The sequence below is a fragment of the Semicossyphus pulcher genome, unplaced genomic scaffold (assembly GCF_022749685.1).
Source record: "Semicossyphus pulcher isolate SPU_LCO1_2020_fin unplaced genomic scaffold, fSemPul1.0.p SCAF_23, whole genome shotgun sequence".
In the NCBI taxonomy this organism is placed as follows: domain Eukaryota; kingdom Metazoa; phylum Chordata; class Actinopteri; order Labriformes; family Labridae; genus Semicossyphus; species Semicossyphus pulcher.
This window is the reverse complement of record NW_027211697.1, coordinates 14676809-14697546: the sequence shown is the minus strand read 5'-3', so window position 1 is coordinate 14697546 and position 20738 is coordinate 14676809. Positions and strand designations below refer to the sequence as shown.

At 39.6% G+C, this 20738-nt stretch overlaps 1 pseudogene; it reads left to right on the top strand.

Annotated features, from left to right (window-relative positions):
* Positions 1-4473: 4473 nt before the first annotated feature.
* LOC138602575 (immunoglobulin gamma-1 heavy chain-like) lies at positions 4474-16370 on the top strand (annotated as a pseudogene).
* The last annotated feature ends 4368 nt before the right edge of the window (positions 16371-20738 follow it).

Sequence of the window (20738 nt, the reverse complement as noted above, 5' to 3'; positions counted from 1 at the left end):
AAGAGCCACAGTGAGAGACAATAACAGGAGAGTCGTACAAAAACTACTTCCTCTATTTATCACCAGCAGCAACATCATTACAATAATAACTATATTTTTTTTTACATTTGAAGGACATTAATATTAATCCAAATCAATCTCTAAATCTAATCTTGTTTTATTAACATGTTACATGATATTTTAATTGCAGGACTTCAGAGAGTTTTTCAGTGATCATCATCATTAAAGTGCTCAAACATACTTCCTGTTTTTCACTAAAGTTACTTTCTCTGTAGTTTCCTCGTGAGTGTGAAATCTAATCAAACCAGCATTACTGTGACTCACATTCATTCAATTATCTGGCAGTGATAGAAATTCCACTGATTGACTCAATGTTGGGATCTTTTTTCATCTCATTCAGCTGAATCTGAAATTCACATTCAACCTGAAAATCAACATTAATATAGAAAGTTGTTTTTTCTCTTATGAAGAAAAATAATGTGTGTGTGTTTTTACTGTGAAGCAATGTTTACAGATGATGGACAAAGACTGTTTCTGTTTGACACTATGTTGATTAAATTCTCTGTATTTGAGGTGAAACTGTGTCCACATATCTTCAAACAGTCCTTTACTGTCCTTTGAACAACAATCACAGTGAGGCAGTCATGGCAATAAATCTAAATATTCAGGCTCCATTCATCAATGAGTTTATCACATAACAGAAATGTATTGTGTCCCTATGGCGTCAAAAACGAGGAAACAACACATTATTCTATAATTCTTCATAGACACTCAAAACAGTCATGTGATGAGTAGGAGAAACTTCTGTCCAGTTTAGTAAATATGAGGACTTAACCCTGAAATCTATGTGGTTAAAAACATTGAAAAACCTTCGACTGTCTCTGATTGCACTGAAACGTTTGTTCATTTTATAGAGTCACAAAGAAAGGAAGGGTTTCTGTTCATGTGTCAGAGAATGAGAAAACTGTAGATCTGCATTTATTACATGAAGTCTGTGGTTGTTATATTTTCTATTCAATTCTGAATAAAGTTATAAGAAGAAGAAACTGGATCAATAATGACAAAAAATGTGACAGAGAGAGAGAGAGAGAGAGAGAGAAGAGAGAGAGAGAGAGAGAGAAAGAGAGAGAGAGAGAGAGAAAGAGAGAGAGAGAGAGAGAGAGAGAGAGAGAGAGACAGACAGAGAGAGAGAGAGAGAGACAGAGAGAGAGAGAGAGAGACAGACAGAGAGAGAGAGAGAGAGACAGAGAGAGAGAGAGAGACAGACAGAGAGAGAGAGAGAGAGACAGACAGAGAGAGAGAGAGAGAGACACCATCATCCTCTCAGAAAAGAAAGTCATGCAAACTGTGATGTCTTCCTCCTCTACTTATGTGACTGCAGAGAGGAGGACAGAGAACAGTGGACACACAGTTTAACATGATGGACTACAGGACAGGACTGCTGCTGTTAACTGTCTGCTGGGCAGGTGAAGATCATCACTATATTCATGTTACATAGCGTATATATCTGTCAGCAGCTGATTTCACTTGATGTTTTTATCCTCTCTCCAGGTGTTGATGGTCAGACTCTGACACAATCTGGACCAGTGGTTAAACGTCCTGGAGAATCCCACAGACTGACCTGTACAGCCTCTGGATTCACATTCAGCAGCAACAGCATGAACTGGGTCAGACAGGCTCCTGGAAAAGGACTGGAGTGGATCGCTTACATCAGATATGACAGTAGCAGCAAACACTACTCTCAGTCAGTTCAAGGCCGGTTCACCATCTCCAGAGACAACAGCAGACAGCAGCTGTATCTGCAGATGAACAGTCTGAAGACTGAAGACACTGCTGTGTATTACTGTGCCAGAGAGCCACAATAACACAAACCATCAGCAGAGCTGAACAAAAACCCCTCAGTGCCTGAACACTTGTAACATGAAGCCACCAGAGGAGGAGCCCTCAGACCACTAATGATTATAACAACAGTCTCAGTGGGACAAACAGGCTTTAAGTGTATTTAGGTGTTAAACACTGCAAAATAGTTCATAGTGGTAGTATCAGACCCTCCCATCAAAATGTATAAAATGTAACTCATAAAATTTGCACAAATTACCATAAAAATGGTGCATGTAGTTGAAAATTGTCCTTCTGAAACATCCTTTAGCTGAATCCTTGTTCTTGTAAAACGTCTTCACTTAACCTCAGTGAGATGTGAACCAAAACTACAAGTTAACGTGTCTTCATGATCCAATAAAAATAAAAACAAAAATAAAGATTAAGTTCATGTGAATAAACTTAATCTTTATTTCGTCACCTGTCACCTGTCAATACTTGACTCTGATTGGTTGCAGGGTGTCACTTCTTTTCTCACTTTGGATTGTTCTGGCCTCTAAGTCGTCCATAAGTTCATCATAATGGAAACATCATCAGGGAATGTCCCTTTCCTAGTTTTTTAAGAGAACAGTGTTTATTATTTTCTCTCGATTATAAGCATTATTAACAGGCAATATAAAAAGTCTATCTCTGTTTCTAACTATGCTGATTAAATCATTTGTATTTCTGTCATGAAACAGTATAATAAAGTCTTACTGCAGCAAAGAAATCAGTAGCAATGAAGTTCTTATTCTCAGGCTTCTTTTAATAATTGGTCTATTTTCATGTCAGAAATTCATGTTGTCTCTGATTCAATCATCAGAAAAATACACTGATACACATTTGAACGCAGAGAACATGAAAAACAGCAGACAAGTTACAGCCACAAGCGGCGATGAACGGGCCCTCGCACCCATGGCCACGTTGGGGAGTGTCGCGGCTACGGGGTGTGAGGCAGCCTCGGGACGTGCTGCAGCAGCAGGGTGTGCATGAGCCACAGCATGTGCTGCAGCCAGGGGCTGTTAACCAGTAGGTGGTGCTATCAGCATGACCCAAATTCCTTTGTAGATCTGTTCAGGCCGAGACTTTAATCAAGCAAATGAAATTTGAAGCTGATTGAAAATTGTATATGCGAGTTACTACTGCCTCTTTCCACTAGGTGGCGCCAAGAGTATGAGTGAAAATGTATATGCAGATCTCTTCAGGGCAGTACCCTAATGAAACAAGAGGAGATTGGACAATGCATATGAGGGTTGATACAGGCTGTCACCAGTGTGTGGCACTATAGCTATCATGAAAAAATGACTCTGTTCAGGGCGGGACTCAAGCATATGAAATTTGGTGCAGAGATGATGAAGTACAGCCACGTTATCAAAGCCTCGATGTTAGGCGAGGCATCATGGCGAAGGTTATCTTCGCCACGGCACCAGGGTCACGACGTCTGTTGAAACCTCACCGTGTTTTTTCACAAACCTTGATCAAGGTCTTAAGGCTTTCCTGGCCAAAGTTTGATGTTGATGTGTCTTACCACCTTGGAGGAGAAGCTTGGAGAGTAAAACATGTAATTTCCTGTTTCCAGTAGGGGGCGCTAGGCCCGATGGGAAATGTTTTGATGTAGTTGTGTTCAGGCAGGGGCTGTTATCATACATGTAAAATATAAAGAACATTGAACATTGTGTATGGGAGTTACAATGATTTTCTGTTTTTGGCCTTTGACCCCCCGCCAAGGCCCCGCCCTTTGATGAAAACTCAAGCTTGTAATAACTTTGAATGTCCAGTGTGTTGTCAATACACTGACTGAGTTTGAAAAGGATCAGATGAAGTCCCTAGGAGGAATTCGTTAAAGTATGACCACTGTAAATCACCAAAAACAAGCCTTATTTTGAAATTCAAAGCAAAATGGATGACTTCCTGTTGGGTTTGAGGTATTGGTGCAAGAGGCTGTTTTGTGCATCTTGACCTGCTATATATACCTACCAAAATTCACACGTGTAGGTCAAAGTAACCTATATTTGGAATTTTCTCGGGGACGCTATGGAGCCATTTTGCCACGCCCATGTGCGTAACCCACAAAATATCTAACTTTTCGTCACACCTGATGCACAATCCAAATGTGGTGAGTTTTTCGGCATGTTTAAGCTGCGAAATTTGCGCTTCATTTGGGGTAAAAAGAAAGGGTCTTTGCACCCATCGGTGCTTGGGCACCAATAATACGAGTGACTCCGGTTCAATTAAAAATGTCAGTAAATATTAGATTCTAGATTAAATTCTGAAAGCTATGTTATTCAACACAGTGAAATTTGAGGTGTTTCATATTCAGGACTAAAAGGAGGAAGATTTCTTTTATGTTCCAAAGAATGAGGAAACTGTACATGATCATTTTCTACGTGAAGTTTTCTTGCTTTGCCCGACCACACTGCAGTTAGAACAGAGGAAACATGATGATCAAATATGACTAAATATGTCGAGAACACACAAAGAAAATCTCCCACCTGCCCCCAAAACACTCCTTTTCTCTCTGTGAGGAGGAGTCAATGCAAACTGTGATGTCTTCCTCCTCTACTTATGTGACTGCAGAGAGGAGGACAGAGAACAGTGGACACTCAGTTTAACATGATGGACTACAGGACAGGACTGCTGCTGTTAACTGTCTGCTGGGCAGGTGAAGATCATCACTATATTCATGTTACATAGCGTATATATCTGTCAGCAGCTGATTTCACTTGATGTTTTTATCCTCTCTCCAGGTGTTGATGGTCAGACTCTGACAGAATCTGAACCAGTGGTTAAACGTCCTGGAGAATCCCACAGACTGACCTGTACAGCCTCTGGATTCACACTCAGCAGCTACGGCATGAACTGGGTCAGACAGGCTCCTGGAAAAGGACTGGAGTGGATCGCTCTCATCTACCAAGACAGTAGCAGCAAATCCTACTCTCAGTCAGTTCAAGGCCGGTTCACCGTCTCCAGAGACAACAGCAGACAGCAGCTGTATCTGCAGATGAACAGTCTGAAGACTGAAGACACTGCTGTGTATTACTGTGCCAGAGAGCCACAGTGAGAGACAATAACAGGAGAGTCGTACAAAAACTACTTCCTCTATTTGCCAGCACCACATGGGACACTTGGAACACATTTTTGCAATACTGATAGTGATTAACTGTCACGTTCATTCTAACGGTGCCCCAATTGGTCGGCCACCGATCGTGATCAGCCGATATACATACTAACTGGTTTGATCAGTGGCCTGTATTAAAGGGCGATCATAAGAGCTGATCAGATGATGCAAAAAAAACAATTTCTCTAAGCGACACTAAAATGGCGTCACAGGTCTGGCGGTTTTACTTGGTGTCTGAAGAAGATAATAAATTAGTCATTTGCAAGGTGTGTTCCAAGTTAGTACCTCGTGGGGGAACGCAAACGATAAACATTCAACACCACAAATCTCAGACGTTTGAGGTTGAGTCACGTCAAAGAATATGACGAGTATTCAAAGCGAGCTTGTAGCACTAAGGAGAGAGAGCAGCTGGCATCAGCAACACTGCCACGACTCACTCAAACATCTGCAGCAGAGACATTTCAATGACAGCAACCAGAGAGCAAGGTCAGAAAGAAATCCACCAAAATAATGGTATTGATCACCAGCCGCTGTCAGTTGTGAAAGACGAGGGGCTCAGATGACTCATGTCATACATGGATCTACGTTACTCTCTGCCGGGGCGTAAATATTTCACAGATGTACGCCAGCCGCAGTTATACCAAACAATCTATACGCTTATCGACAGCCTTATGAAGAACAAGATCACTTTGATAAGTTTCACAAGTGACATCTGGAGTTCGAGTGTGTGTCTCATGTCCATGTTGAGCCTAACTGGGCAGTTTATTGATCAAAACTTCAAACTAAACAAAGTTGTTCTTTATCCTCAAGAGTTCTGCAGGTCACACACCACAGTTGCATTCAGTGACATGTTACGAGCAACGGGGATACCGAAGGAAAAAGTGCACGTTATTCTAAGAGATAATGCCAAGAACATGGAAAAGGCCATGAGGGATACGGATTTACCCAGCCTGCCGTACATGGAGCGTACACTCCAGCTTCCCGTTGCCGAAGGAGTTTCGTCACAATGAAGCATCACATTTGAAGCATTTAATAGCCTCTGAAAGACGCATCGTTGGCCATTTCGAACACTCCAAGTATCCAGAAACAACTGGGTCAGCCTATCAACAGGCTTTGAAGAGCTCACACAACAGATTAGCTCATTAACGGCATCTGCTGCAGATGTGATAACATTCATCAGAGCTTTAACTCGTCTTGAGAAAAACTGCAGATTCTGACCATGAAGTAAAAACATCGAGAGCCACATTGTTGGAAGCAGTCCAGAGGAGATTTAGGGACATTGAATCTGAGCGCCTGTATACCATCGCTACAGTCCTAGATCCGAGGTGAGAAAACCTCATGAGCGCATGTGCGTTTGTGTGTGTCCAGTGCTTATGTCGCTCTGAGCGAATTAAAGAACAGGAAAGAAAGCAAGCAAAATGAGTAGGCTATTGAAAATGTTTAGATTCAGAAGCAATGTAAATTAAAACGTATTCATTGCTTTGATAAAAATATGACAAATCAAAACGAGACTTATGAACAATCTTCGAAATTCATAAAATTATTGTTTACATTTATTTATTTGAATAAAAAGGTATAAAGAGATATTTTCCCGACACACTAAAGCCAAAGATACGTGGGCTGTTTTCTGAAGTCCTAGCTGCCCAAACGGAGCAACAGAATAGTCAGGCGAGTTCAGAAGCAAGTGGCTCCAAGCCCCCAGAGAAAGTACCACGAGCTAGGTCCTAGCATGCTATGTATGCTGAATTGTTGGATGAAGATGGGGAACATGGTGGCGGCGGCATCGTCAGCCCAACATCATCACAGATGAACCTCTGCCTATTGGAACAAGTTATCCCACGAAGCCGGCAGCCACTTGTTTTTTAAGCAGGACAATAAAAGTCGCTTCCCTGCTCTTGCACAAGCAGCACGAGCCTACCTCGGTGCACCATGCACAAGTGTAGATAGCAAAAGACTTTTCAGCACAGCAGGGGATAGTGTTGATGACAAGAGGAACAAGCTGTCTGCCAAAAATGCAGAGATGCTTATATTTATAAAGAAACATTTGCCATTGATGCCAAATAAATAAGCTTAGAGAGACACTGATCTCCACCCCCCACCACCACCACCTTTCACCCTCTAAACATGCACCAAACTGCCTCAGCTTTACAGAACAAAAGAACAGGACTGTATTATTTACTTGTGATGCCAAAGTCATCATAATGTTGGAAACATTTTTGAAACTTTATAATCAAATGTTTTAGAGTTGAAGTTATATATCCATAAGATTTATAAATTAAATGTTTTAAAAGTTAAAGGATAACATAATGCTTTTGTGACTCTGTGGCTTTGCAGAAATAACTGTGGCTGTATTCTTATGTATTATTTTCCCATTGCATTGAGTTCATGTTCATTTTATGAAAACACTGTAAACATTGTTTAAACATTAATTTACCTAAAAAAATACTGAACTCTTCATCAATGATGAAGATGAAGGATGATGGTAAGACCATGATAACAAAGTTAAATCTTTCATTTGTAATTTCAGTTGTCAGTTAAATTGTAGTAAATATTATATAGAAAAGAAAGTGGGCTACCATTAATTATAAATGGTACTGTATAGCATAGCACAAATACAATTCAGTATTGTGTCATTACTCTCGTGCACATGAGATAGTAAATCGTGGCCTCGTTTTAAATAATGGTCATAGATTCTCGAAGCTGCAGCTTCGCTCTCATCCTGATGGAGCTCAATTCTGCCACATAGGCACTTTGTACGTCTACTGCCCAAACTTTGCTGTGTTTTAGCCCAGACACCCGCTCTACGTATAGACGGCAATTAGACTTCTATTAGCTGCAAAATTGCTTGCTGGGTAATTTTGTGAGTGCAACCTTAAGAAGTCCAAACTGTGCAGTCGGCTGATGCACGGACATCTAAGTGACATAATGAAAATAGCCACTGCTCAGAAACTAGTTCCTGATGTCGACAGGCTGGTAAGAGCCAAAAGTGTCGGGTGCAAGTGAAAATGCGAGTGTACGGCATTCATCCGCGTTGTACGTCTTGTTTTGAAAGTGTGTCTGTATGTGCGGGGGGTAAGCCTTGGACAGCCTGTACTGATTTAACACCTGGTATTAACAATAATAGTAATGTCTTAATGACTTCACAGTAAACTGGTGAGAGGTGCCTCCTCCCCATCCAGCTCATCATCTGTGAGAGTGGAGGTGCGGACAGCTCCTCTCCTCAATCATACATAAACTAAGAGCAAACTGCACGGAGAAGAGAAACTTTATGCTTGTGTTTGTGCTTGATTATCATTAACACAATATGCTTTGGGAATTGGACCTTGAGACAGGCCTGACATAACCCAGCAAGCAAAAGCCATCATTTAAACAGATGGGCTCGATATAGGCCCGATTTAGTCTGGCTATGTGTAGCAAATTTCAGCCCGAATTTTAATGAAGTAGATTAGTTAGTTAGTACTGTTATGACATCAACGTGTCAGAAATACATTTTTGTTTAATCATTTTGTTAATTTGTTCATCAAAGCAATGAAAGGGTGATGAAAGTAATGACATAGCTTCATTTCTCAAAAATCATTTGGCAGTGGTATGTGAAATACGGTCCACACAAAGATGTAATTTCAACACATTTTATTTTACATACAAAAACCATAAACACCGCGCTTTATGGGCTGTGTGATGTTAATAATTACATTCAGAGACATCATAAAGGGAACAGTTTGGAACTTTTTCCACAGAAGAAGAAAAAAGAAGAGTGCGCATGCTCAGGTTCTTTGGCTGTGCAGCTCTGACTGTGAATGCTGAACGATCCCTGGATGCTGACGTAGTTCATTAATACCTAAGGGACATGTGATTAGACAAAGTGTCCGGTAGCCGACAGGGATAAGAGCTCAGCTTGAATACATGCATGCAGTGATGGAATCCCAGTCGATCCTTTTCTGCAACATTTTTTTTGGGTTACTGTGATGCACTGCTCACTTACATAATCATTTTAGCCACTATGAGACTTGAAAGTTGCTGTAAATGTGTGTCAATGTGTGATGAATCTTGTGACAGAAGCAGGTGAAATCTGGTCCAAACACAAACGTTTAATCAAAGTCTTCAAATAGACGTCTACTGAATTATCACGGACAGCCCAAATTTTGCCGTGTATTAGCCCAGACGCCAGGTCTACGCAAAAGATATGAGAATTAAATGTGGTCTGTTAAAGCTGCAGTAGGTAAGATGGTTCCCTGTGGTTGTGATTTCTAGCCATTGTGGACACAAGCTGGCTCATGCTGCGCACACTGAAGTAATTAAGCCTGACAATGTGAGCATGCACGGAGAATTGGTGATGTGCAGCGTGCAATTAAAAGCAGCCTCAGAGACTGCTCGGCTCTGATTGGTTGTGTGTTTCGGGCGTTTGAGCGTTGGATTCCTACAAATGCCATTAGGAGCAGTAGGAGGAGCCAGAGGAACATGACTTTTTTCACAGTTTATCTTTCTTATGTACTACTGCATGTTTAAAGTGACAGTACATTACTGAAGTTTGAATCTAAAATGAAAGGACCCAATACATGTTGGGTCACTACTACACTACTATTTTGTATTCATTACTTTAAATACACTAATACTAACATGAATACATTGTTAAATTCAATTGATGCTGAACAAGCTATCAAAAGAATAAGGGAAATGTCAGTACACTTTGGCCTCATGCTGAATACCAAACTGAAACAGACTGAAAGACAACGAACACAGCTGCATTTTATTGATGGCATTTTGAATGCACAGAGATACCATGACGAGATCCTGAGGCCCATTGTTGTGCCATTCATCCACGACCATCACCTCATGTTGCAGCATGATAATGCACGGCCCCATGTTGCAAGGATCTGTGCACAATTCCTGGAAGCTGAAAACATCCCAGTTCTTGCATGGCCAGCATACTCACCGGACATGTCACCCACAACTTGGCACAGCCATTGAAGAGGAGTGGACCAACATTCCACAGGCAGCAATCAACAACCTGATCAACTCTATGCGAAGGAGATGTGTTGCACTGCGTGAGGCAAATGGTGGTCACACCAGATACTGACTGGTTTTCTGACCCCCCCCGAACCCCCCCCCAATACAGTAAAACTGCACATTTTAGAGTGGCCTTTTATTGTGGCCAGCCTAAGGCTCACCTGTGCAATAATCATGCTGTCTAGTCAGCATCTTGATATGCCACACCTGGGAGGTGGATGGATTATCTCGGCAAAGGAGAAGTGCTCATTAACACTGATTTAGACAAATTTGTGAACAATATTTGAGAAAAATCGGCCTTTTGTGTTCATAGAACAAGTCTTAGATCTTTGAGTTCAGCTCATGAAAAATGGGAGCAAAAACAAAAGTGTTGCGTTTATATTTTTGTTCAGTGTATATATATATACATACATTTCATAAATTGTACTTAAAAACAACCTCAGTATATTTCCCAGCACCGAGCTTTATGACCGCAAATTGTGAGTTGAATGTCTTTGTCCTATTAAATTGTTCTGAGTGTAGCCTTTCTCCCAGGAAACCTATACTCAACAGTTGAAGTTGCTAAATTACCAGCTGAATAACACTAAAACAAATTTTGCAATTGTCTTGTAATAATGAACTTAATCTGGCATTGTTAATACAAAGCCCTGAACGAGGACATGATACATCTCCTCTATTCCGTTGGTAAAGAAGCCTAAATAAACCCTAAAATATTACAGAAATAGAAAAGAGAACACCTTCCACTGACTGTTAAATATTTGATTATTATTACTTATGCATTGATGTAGTTGGAAGATGTGGAGTTCATTTTAAACTATTTTGTAATAGTTTTTTTATTATAGGAATGTTGTCACAATAATATAGAGTCTAGCAGGTTTGAATAAATATAAAAATGTGGGGTGCCAGTCAGAGTCAAGTCTGACAAATAACAAAAATAAAGAACAAAAATAGTTTCCTGGTAAGCTGGCGTTCCTCTCCTCCACTCAACAAACAACACATTAGCCTCTGACATACAGTATATAAAGATATTTCTGGGTTTTCCACTGCGTGGTTATTTTGGGAGGGTGTGATTGGGTTATTGAATGATTGTGGCTGCTGACTGTGTGAATGAACACAAGGAATATTGGGCGGTGTTATTTGACCCAGATCGCTACAAGAGCTTAAAGGGACACCTTCCGATGTTTTGGTTTGCCCAACCTTTTGCCAAATCTGAACCATGACATGATGAATGGAGATCCTGATAATAGTTGCCAAGTTAAACAGAAAAAGCTTGTAAGCTGTTTTGACATTGCTTCTTGAAGATTCACAACCGAGAATAATTAAAAATCCTCCAGTAAGAACTGAGTCAGAATGACTAAAATCCATACGTTACCTAAACCTAAAAAGTTAATGGACTAAAACATGAGATACTTTCAGTATGGATGTTGTGGATGATTGAGTGGATATGACAGCCCGATATCATAAACCTATATCCATGTCCAAGTAATGCAGCTAAATCAAGTATATCTGGTTATCCACGTTGCAGTAACTGAAGGTGACAGGAGGATGTGATAAAGCTGTACACCAACTGTTGGCAAACACTTAGTTTTATATAAGCCCCACCACAGGAAAGGAATACCTTTAGGGAAGTGGTTAATAAATGGTACATTGGGGATTGCTTTAGTCAGTGAAACATGTTTGCTTTTCATGGTTTTTTTCATTATAAAAATGTATGTTGGTTAAAACTGTACTCAAACTAACATTTAATCTTTAGTTAAAACATAAGATCAGAGTAAATATTACATATATACACTAATTTACTGAGTAAGTACAACAATTTAGAATATGATACAAGCTCCCAAGTATTTTCCTACTATAGTTCAATTGAAACCTCTCCTTACATTTCAAATGTCATTGATATCACATAATTTGACCTCAGTGGCGTGAAAGGCGTCTTTGAGGTGCTTGTTTTTGTATGTTGGATGTGTTGACATATCACACTGTGACAATGCTTTTGACATCTGGGGAAAAGGAACCATGGTGACCGTCACATCAGGTAAAATAATTCATTTTGGTCTTGATAATGACAATTTGGTGATTACACAGTTAAATATAAGGTATTTTGACCTCAGTGGCTCGAAGGGAGTCTTTGAGGTGCTTGTTTTTGTATGTTGGATGTGTTGACATATCACACTGTGACGGTGCTTTTGACATCTGGGGAAAAGGAACGATGGTTACAGTCACATCAGGTAAGCCAAACACTTTTTTTGTCTTTTTAATTTGTTTGTTTGATTTTGAAGCAGAATTAGGAAATCCAGTTTTGACACCGTAAGTTAATGTATATCTGGAATACTGTATGTTAAAGGTGTTAAAATCCATAGACTCAATTTAAACTGAGCGGATCCAATTTCAAAGTTGGTAATTGCAGAGGCCAATGTAACTATGTAATAGGGTAGATTATTACAAAATCACACACTATGGAACATGTAGATGCTTGAGATCCAGGTTTTTGTATGCAGCGGTTAATTATTTGTTGAACTGTGACAACTGGGCTTTTGACTACTGGGGAAAAGGCACTATGGTCACTGTCACTTCAGGTAAGTGATTTTAATATGTTTGATTAGTGAATGAAACTCCCATTGATCCCATTACTAATGCAATTTCATCTTTTTTCATGTGGTCACAAGTGTTGAACAAGGATATCATAGCCAACAGTATTTTGTAGGCTGGCATAGAATCTCTGATAATATTAAAACTCCTGGCTGGTAGTTCTATGGACAGGTTTATATCTAACTTTGGTTTTGGCAACAGTTCAAATCAACTGTTTGATGAGAAGTTATTATTAAGGGATATTACAGTAAAAAGTAAGTTTTCGTGTTAAGTCCTTATGACTTTCTGAACTGTGACAACTGGGGTGCTTTCGACTACTGGGGAAAAGGCACTATGGTAACGGTGTCATCAGGTAAGATTTGCACTGCTAAATCCCTTTTTAAGTTACATTTAAATTGCTAAAACCTCTAAAGATTTGGAGTGTCACAAAATGAAAGTGTTTTACTATAAGGGTAAAAAAAAAAACATCTGTTCGCCGGTAAAAATTCTCTGAAGACACTGGTGAAGATTTATACTAAGTGTATTTAATTTCATTGGAAGAAAATATATGACAAAGCGAGCATTATTAAAAGTTAGAGTAGAGTAGAGTAGCTCTCAACGTTAGTAGACAGCCTTTTCAGACTAGTGGTTCAGTAATTTCAGCGCTGTGTTACTATGAAGCTTTTGACTACTGGGGAAAGGGTACAATGGTAACTGTTACATCAGGTAAGAATACTGTTTAATCTCAAACATATTTGCCTAATTTAAACAAAAGTTAAAGTTAACAAAATGATATGATGCCATAAACTCAGTACTGTATGTTTGTCAAATGTACAGCTACACTCCATTTAACTTTGAAAAAATAACAATGATTATCATCAAAGTTACGGACTAAAAGTTATCGACATTTATATTTTAAAAAGAGTAGACCACAAATGATATTACTGAGGGAGGCTAGTTCATCAAATAACATCTAAAGAAATGTGATAAGATAAAGATGTATGTACGGAGCGCACTTCTCTCATTCAACATATGAAAAGGTTAAGGTATTAAAATGTATCCTTGATTGCAATGCTTTGCTATGCTTTTGATGAAGTAAGCCAACTTCATTCCATTGTTAACTTATGTTTGATGAAAAATATCTTATTTTAAATGTTCACTTCACTTTTTTAACGGCATTTTTGTTTCTACTTTGTTAGCATGTGTTTCCAAGCCAACCGTGTATCCTCTGATACAATGTGATTCTGGGACTGGTGACCTGGTCACTCTTGGCTGCCTTGCCACTGGCTTCACACCGTCCTCAGTGACCTACACATGGAACAAACAGGGGTCTAACTTGCGGGAATTCACTCAGTATCCTCCAGTACTGAAAGACAATGTTTATACGGGAGTCAGTCAACTCAAAGTGAGCAGACAGGACTGGGACAACATGAAGCCCTTCCACTGTGTTGTGACAAATACAGCAGGAACAGGACAGGGGACATTCATCAATCCACGTAAGTCTTGTGTTTAGTCATATATAAATGCCTTTATAGTAGTTGATTTGAAATTTAGCAGGTTAACATGGCAGAGCTGTTAACATATTTTAGCATTGTGAAACAATTTAAAAGGTTTTCAAATTGATTGTGATGACACAAAGCGTACATGTATTGCCAGTAGATAACAGTAGAATACAGTACCAAATACATAAGATCCATTTCTTACGGTGCACTAATCAATAATAATAATACATTGATAAATGTTATTGGTGCAATGTGTCTCTACTAGTTGGTTTTATTACTGTGTTCTTTAGAGGTGTTATCAGAGGTAGACTAACCCCGTCATTGTACCTTTATCCTGAGCTGATATTTTGACGTTTGAACTAAAAGTAAAAGTGAGCCATCACTGTTGTAATTGTTTTACAATATACTCAATTATGAAGGAACGTGAACACAAAGGAGAGCACAAAAAATAATTTAGCTATTAAAAGGTTAGAGTGTTTCTAAGGTTTCTAATGTCATAATGAGCAGACCTGACCGGTTAACCAAACAGTGTGGTGGAATGAGAAGGTTGGCACTTTCTCGTGCACATACAGCTGCTGACTCAGTCTATATTATCTATTACTAATATTCTGCATGCCCTCTGCACCTGCTGAAGAACAAATTATTGTTGTGTGCTCTGCTTCTTTCCATCTATCTGCATAATCATAGTGATGCAGATAGATTGAACCTTTATGGTGATAATTAATGTTCAAGTTAACTCCATGTTTGCTTGCCTGAGCAGTCAATGTATATGCAGAAGCGAGCATCAGAGCTCTGCTGTTCAATTGTATTTTCCTCGAGTCCTTCTGCGCACTTTAAAAACAAGCTAAAGAGATCCTTTGAGTTTTATCAAACTACATGAACCTCTGCTTCTGCATATATATATTATACACACACACAGACACACACACACACACACACACACACACACACATCCCCTGCTTGCGCATACATATATTTGTTTATATCTTTTTCTTTTTCAGATATGCCTTATCAGATACCAGATGTTAAAGTGTTTGTCTCATGTTATGAGGATCAGGAGGTTGCCTTCACCTGCATTGCCAGTGATTTTTCACCAAGTAATCAAAAAGATCAAATGGCTGAAAAATGAAGCACCAATAGCCGATGAAGCAAATGTGATGAAAAGCTCTTCTGCAGAGAAAAAGACAGCTAATGGACTGTACAGTGTTTACAGTGTTCTCAAAGTACCAGCCAGTGAATGGACTGAGAGCATTAATTATACATGCGAGTTTGAAGGGAAAGGTCAAAATGGTGCAACGTTCAATAGATCCACTGTGTCCTACAAACAGACGTCCTCTCCCTCTAGTAAGTAAATGAATACTAATTATTGAAACATTTTGTGTGAATTTCTATGGTTTATATTCTCATTGGTTTGCAGCCATTCCTGTCCAATAATGTTTCCCTTATTCCTCAGCCCCAAAGGTGACGGATGCAGTGAATTAGCTGCTGACGTAGTGATCAAAGACCCTTCACTGGAGGACTTGTTTTCAAAAGGAAAAGGAACAATAGTATGTGAAGTCAAGGTAAATACGCCATCAGTAGAAGAGGTACGTTGGGAGGACGAGGAAGGAACTGAAATCGCTAATGCCAAATCGAAGGACAAAAAAGGACGTGGAGGCCTTTACAGAGTACCACTCGAGATCACATTTGAGGACTGGACCCGGGGGATAAAACCCAGCTGTGTTGTTATTCATCCAGATTTACATGAACCGCTCAAGAAACCCTTTGAAAGGAATATTGGTAAGAAAACTGAAGGGCTGTCTTTATTTTTTCTAATCATGCCATCAAATCCAGTGATCTTTCTCAGCTGATTATGGAGCAGAGATTTTCTTCAGCACTGTATGTGTGGCAGGAGGTTTAATGTTTCTCTCATGCTTGCAGGAGGACCGACTCGGCGTCCTTCAGTGTTTATGCTGGCTCCAGTAGAACATACTAGACAAGAAATGGTGACCTTGACTTGCTATGTGAAAGACTTCTACCCTCGTGAGGTTTTGGTGTCTTGGCTTGTTGATGACGAGAAAGCAGATTCAACATACACGTTCCATACCACAGAGCCTGTAGAAAACCAAGGATCCTATTCGGCTTATGGCCAGTTATCGCTCAGCCTTGATCAGTGGAAACAGAGTGATGTAGTGTATAGCTGTGAAGTGTCCCACGAGTCTATGGCTCAACCAAACTCAACCAAAGCTATTGTCAGGTCCATTGGGTACAGAATGCATGAAGGGAACAACCTGGTCCACCTCAACATGTTTCGACACATGCCAATACTGCCTTTTTAAAATGCGTTGTTGTCTATTGAATTAACTGACCGAACAACTGTTTAAATCTGGTCTTACCTCGAAGGTTATAAAGTATATAACCCTACAAAAAATGACTCAAATACTTTTGAAATCCAAAAACCAACATTTAGCTTTGAACGTTTTACTTAAACTATGAAGGGCATAATTATGAAGATGTCAGACAAGTACTCATTGTGATATTTTATTATACAGTAATGTAGGCCTAACTGGAAAAGCAGGACTTTGATGACTTTGGTGCATTTTCACTCAACATTTGTTTTCTTTGTCTTCACAGGTTAAATGAAACAAGGTGAACTTTCTGTAAGACTTATTTTGTCTGCCTTTTTTTCATTAACTTAAGAGTCATTATTAAGAGTATTGTGTAAGTATTTTCCTTTGTTTTAATTACAAAAGCTTTATGTCTGCTGAACAAAAATGTTTAAATGTCATTAACCATTGATGTTGATCCATTTTTTGCTTTTCCATTTAATTGTTCATACTATCTATTGTCTAAATGTCTATTTCACCAATAAATATTTTAATACGTAACACTTATTTCTTGTTATTGACATTTTAATTGTTTTATCATGTTATTTATTGCATTACTCTGTTTATCATCTCCATTGCATCTGCAAAAGACAAAAGTTCTCGGTTCTATTATTAAGAGACTTAAACCTTCAGCAGGTCCTGACAAGCAATGCAAAAACTATAGTGCATGTACACTGACATGAGACGACATGAGATATTTAAATGTGCACTCTGTTTCTCTTACTGGCATAACCCCACCTCACACCTGGAGTCTGTGATGCTCCGTTGCTCATAACTTTGTTTCACTTCTGTAATTTGGTGCTTTACTAGGGGCGGCTGTGGCTCAGTGCTAGAGCCGGTCGTCTTTCAAACGGAAGGTCGGAGGTTCGATCCCCAGCTCCCTCACGCTCAGGTCGAAGTGTCCTAAATTGCTCCCGGTGGCATAGCCAACGGGTATGAATGTGATATCTGATTGACAGTTGGGCACTTTACGTAGCAGTCCTGCCATCAGTGTGTGTGAATGGTTGAATGTGAAATGTAGTGTAAAAGCAGCTTTGAGTGGTCGCAAAGACTAGAAAAGCACACAAGTACAGTCCATTTACTTTAGTGGGAGCTGGGTGTTACTCAATGCCTGCTGCTTGCCCTGATCACTCTACCCTGTCATGCTGCAACATCTGTGCAACAGACTTCCAGCCTTCTCTACACCTAACTTTTAGGACACACACCATCTAGCCTAGACACAAAGGTATTACCATTTACAATTCAGGCCCACATAATGTAAAGGTATGTACAACTGCTGATATGATATCAGCTCATTTTTTATAAATAAACATCTAATAGTTAGAAAGAAGCAAGCAAAGGTAAAATAATACTCTCTCTCTCTCTCAGGACCGCAGGTTCTATCTCCAAACATCAATAAAATCAGCAATAAAAAAAAGGTCATAACTTTCTTCAAGGATAGGCTTATACTGCAGTACATTGTTCTCACAATACCAACACCCCTGTGTTACTTAGACTGTCCACAAGAGTGAGACAAAGCTCCACGTACAGCAATGTTGAGCTGCATCCTCTGTGAAACACCAGCTGGGTAGACATTTGATGATTCTGAACTGGACTTGCTAAATGCTAAGACACAGAGGTACATTCACTTGAAGAACAGAGACTGTTTTTCTAACCATTTCTGTTCCTCCATACATACACATGCAGAGTTACTGTCAATGTGTGCACATTCTGTCTTTGAGGTAGAACTGCTTGTTTGTATTGTTTATAGATGCCGATGGTCTCTTTTCCCATTCCCAGTGGAGTGTAGTGCTTTCAGTCTCTTTTCTGCTGCGTCACCATCTGACGTCACAAACGTGCCGGGGACAGGGTTAGTAAAGGTTTTTATTGTACCTATTACTCAGTCTGTTTATCAAACTCGGCACCCACAACTTGGAACGATGTTCGAGCGCTGCTTGGAAGGAGACGGGCGGAAATTGTAGCTGAGTTGACAAGGAGTCACAGAAGTTACCGACGTAGCATGGCATTGCGCCTGAAAGGGGGCGGAGATTAGCGTGTCAACATGGTTTTTGTGTTCCCATCAATGCCGATTGGAGACGAGGCGATAATTACCCGGGTCTACTGCAGAGTCATTTGACCCGGGTCTGAATGTTGATTGTAGCCTTTCCCATTAAGAAAAAAAGATGAGTGTTCCCGGGTGTTAGAGGGTTTTTCGACCAGTGGGGAAAGGGCTTAAGAGAGAGTGTTCAAACATGGTTAGATTAACGTAAGTGGTCCATTCAGGAGACAGGGACTCATATTGGCCCCCGAGCCCACGTTGAGGCACAGATCTTATTCAACATTAAACAGAGCTGAATAAAATTCCAACAAGGTCTTCCACAACATCTATACTTTGATGTTACAAGGGTGATTCCTTTCTTCCTAAACCCTCATTTACAAAAAAACATTGAGATTTCAATTATTTTCATTTTTGGAAATAATATAGTGTAATTATAGTTAATTATAGTGTAATAGTGTGATTAAAAAGCACCTGTAAAGTGCCTTTGAGTGTCATGAAAAGCGCAATATAAATAAAATGTATTATTATTTTAAAATTAAACTGAAATTTAATAAGTGAGCCACTTGTCCCAAACAGTCAAAAAGTACATTTCTATCTGATGCTACTTCAACACACAACCATAAAAATATTGTACCGACAAAAATTGTGACAACTTCAAATCTTCAATACAAAAACAAAAAGACACTTCACCCGTCATAGCTGCAAATGCACAGGTGTTACTCATAAAACTGATAGCTGTTTTATCAGTGTCCCAGTGAGCTGTGATAAAAGAGTCTTTGCTACGTCTTAACTTAAGGATGAGCTCTGTCTCCTCTTGGACCCTTTAACAATATAATGTGATTAAAATGTTTTTCTTGCTCTTTACTTTAATTAACGGGTTTTGCTTTTGCCGAAATTTCAACGTCATGATGCGGATTAGTAAGTAGTAAACATGAAGCTTTGTCAGGTCTGTCCTCAAGAGGAAACTACTTTTACAATGCTGGTTTGTTGAACGGAGGTCGGATTGATCATTTCTTATGCATTTGAAGAAGTCGGGAAATCTAAACGCTGAACGGCTTTTGTGACACCGTGTCAGGAAATGTAACTCAAGTTGAACCTTGATCTAGATGTATCTTTAGCTGTTAGCATGATGTCTGTTTATAGAGATTAATAAAACACTAAATCATCGCCAGACAGCCGCTGATGGGAGCCGGGATGTCATCTGCCTGCTTTTGCTCTCCACACAGACTGTTTTTCCTGCATACGCAGCAGCCTGCTGATATGTGATTGGTCACAGCCTACAGATTAATGCAAATATTAGGTCTGTGGGTAACATGAGCTTTTAAAAAGTATGACATATACATGTATATTGACAATATGTTTATACTGATGACATGTTGGCACTGCAGTAAATATTGTTTGAGAAACTGACCTTGCTTGTTTTGTTCATCTTCTCGTTCTTCGGTGGAAAAAAGCAGCCAGAGTGTTAAGTTTATTACTGCCACCAAACCATGGATGCATGTGCTTCCTGGAGTGACCTTTGTTGTTACTCACTCCTGCAGTCCTTCCAGGGTGGATCGAGCAAAGTTCCCTTCAGTTTTTCAGACAAAAGGAACTACACTTGTTGGCTGCGGGGATACCCCAACTCATGGGAGTAGACACATGAAAGGCATCTTATGTGAAGTCTGCAGAAAGTTTGCTCTGAGGCCTTCGTGGAATGGATGAAATGTGGATTTGGAGAGCATTTCTTTGTTGCAGAAGAACAGTGGTAGAAATTCACGGTGGGAAATGACGTTTTTTGTACGTTTTTGGAGTATGTTTGCTTTTTCAAACATAGAAACAAAACAAGCTCCTCAGACTGGATCAAGTTTCCATTTGTTGGTAAGCCTCAGAAAGAAATACCTTAAGCAGCATCAAGAAGCTGCAGCATCTGTTGTCCGAGCGTTTGTTAGACCTACCTGTAGGGTTGCAAGCCTTTAGGGAAGGTGGCCTGTGGGTAGGATAAGTTTGTGGCATAGACTGGCAGGTTTGTTATGTTTAGTGAATCTCACCTGTGTGTCAATTGTAATTAACTTTAATTACTCAACATGTGTGAAACATTGTCCATCAGCTTTGACTACAATTTGATAATGATGATGTATAATTGATGTAAACACAGTTTACACCAGAGGAGGAGCCCTCAGACCACCAATGATTTCAACAGCAGTTTAGTATTATAGCAGAAAGAAAAACTTTAGACTTCTTCTGTTTTTATTTGGGAGCAGATCTTCAGTTCAAGTTAGTGAATTTAAAACAGTAAAAGA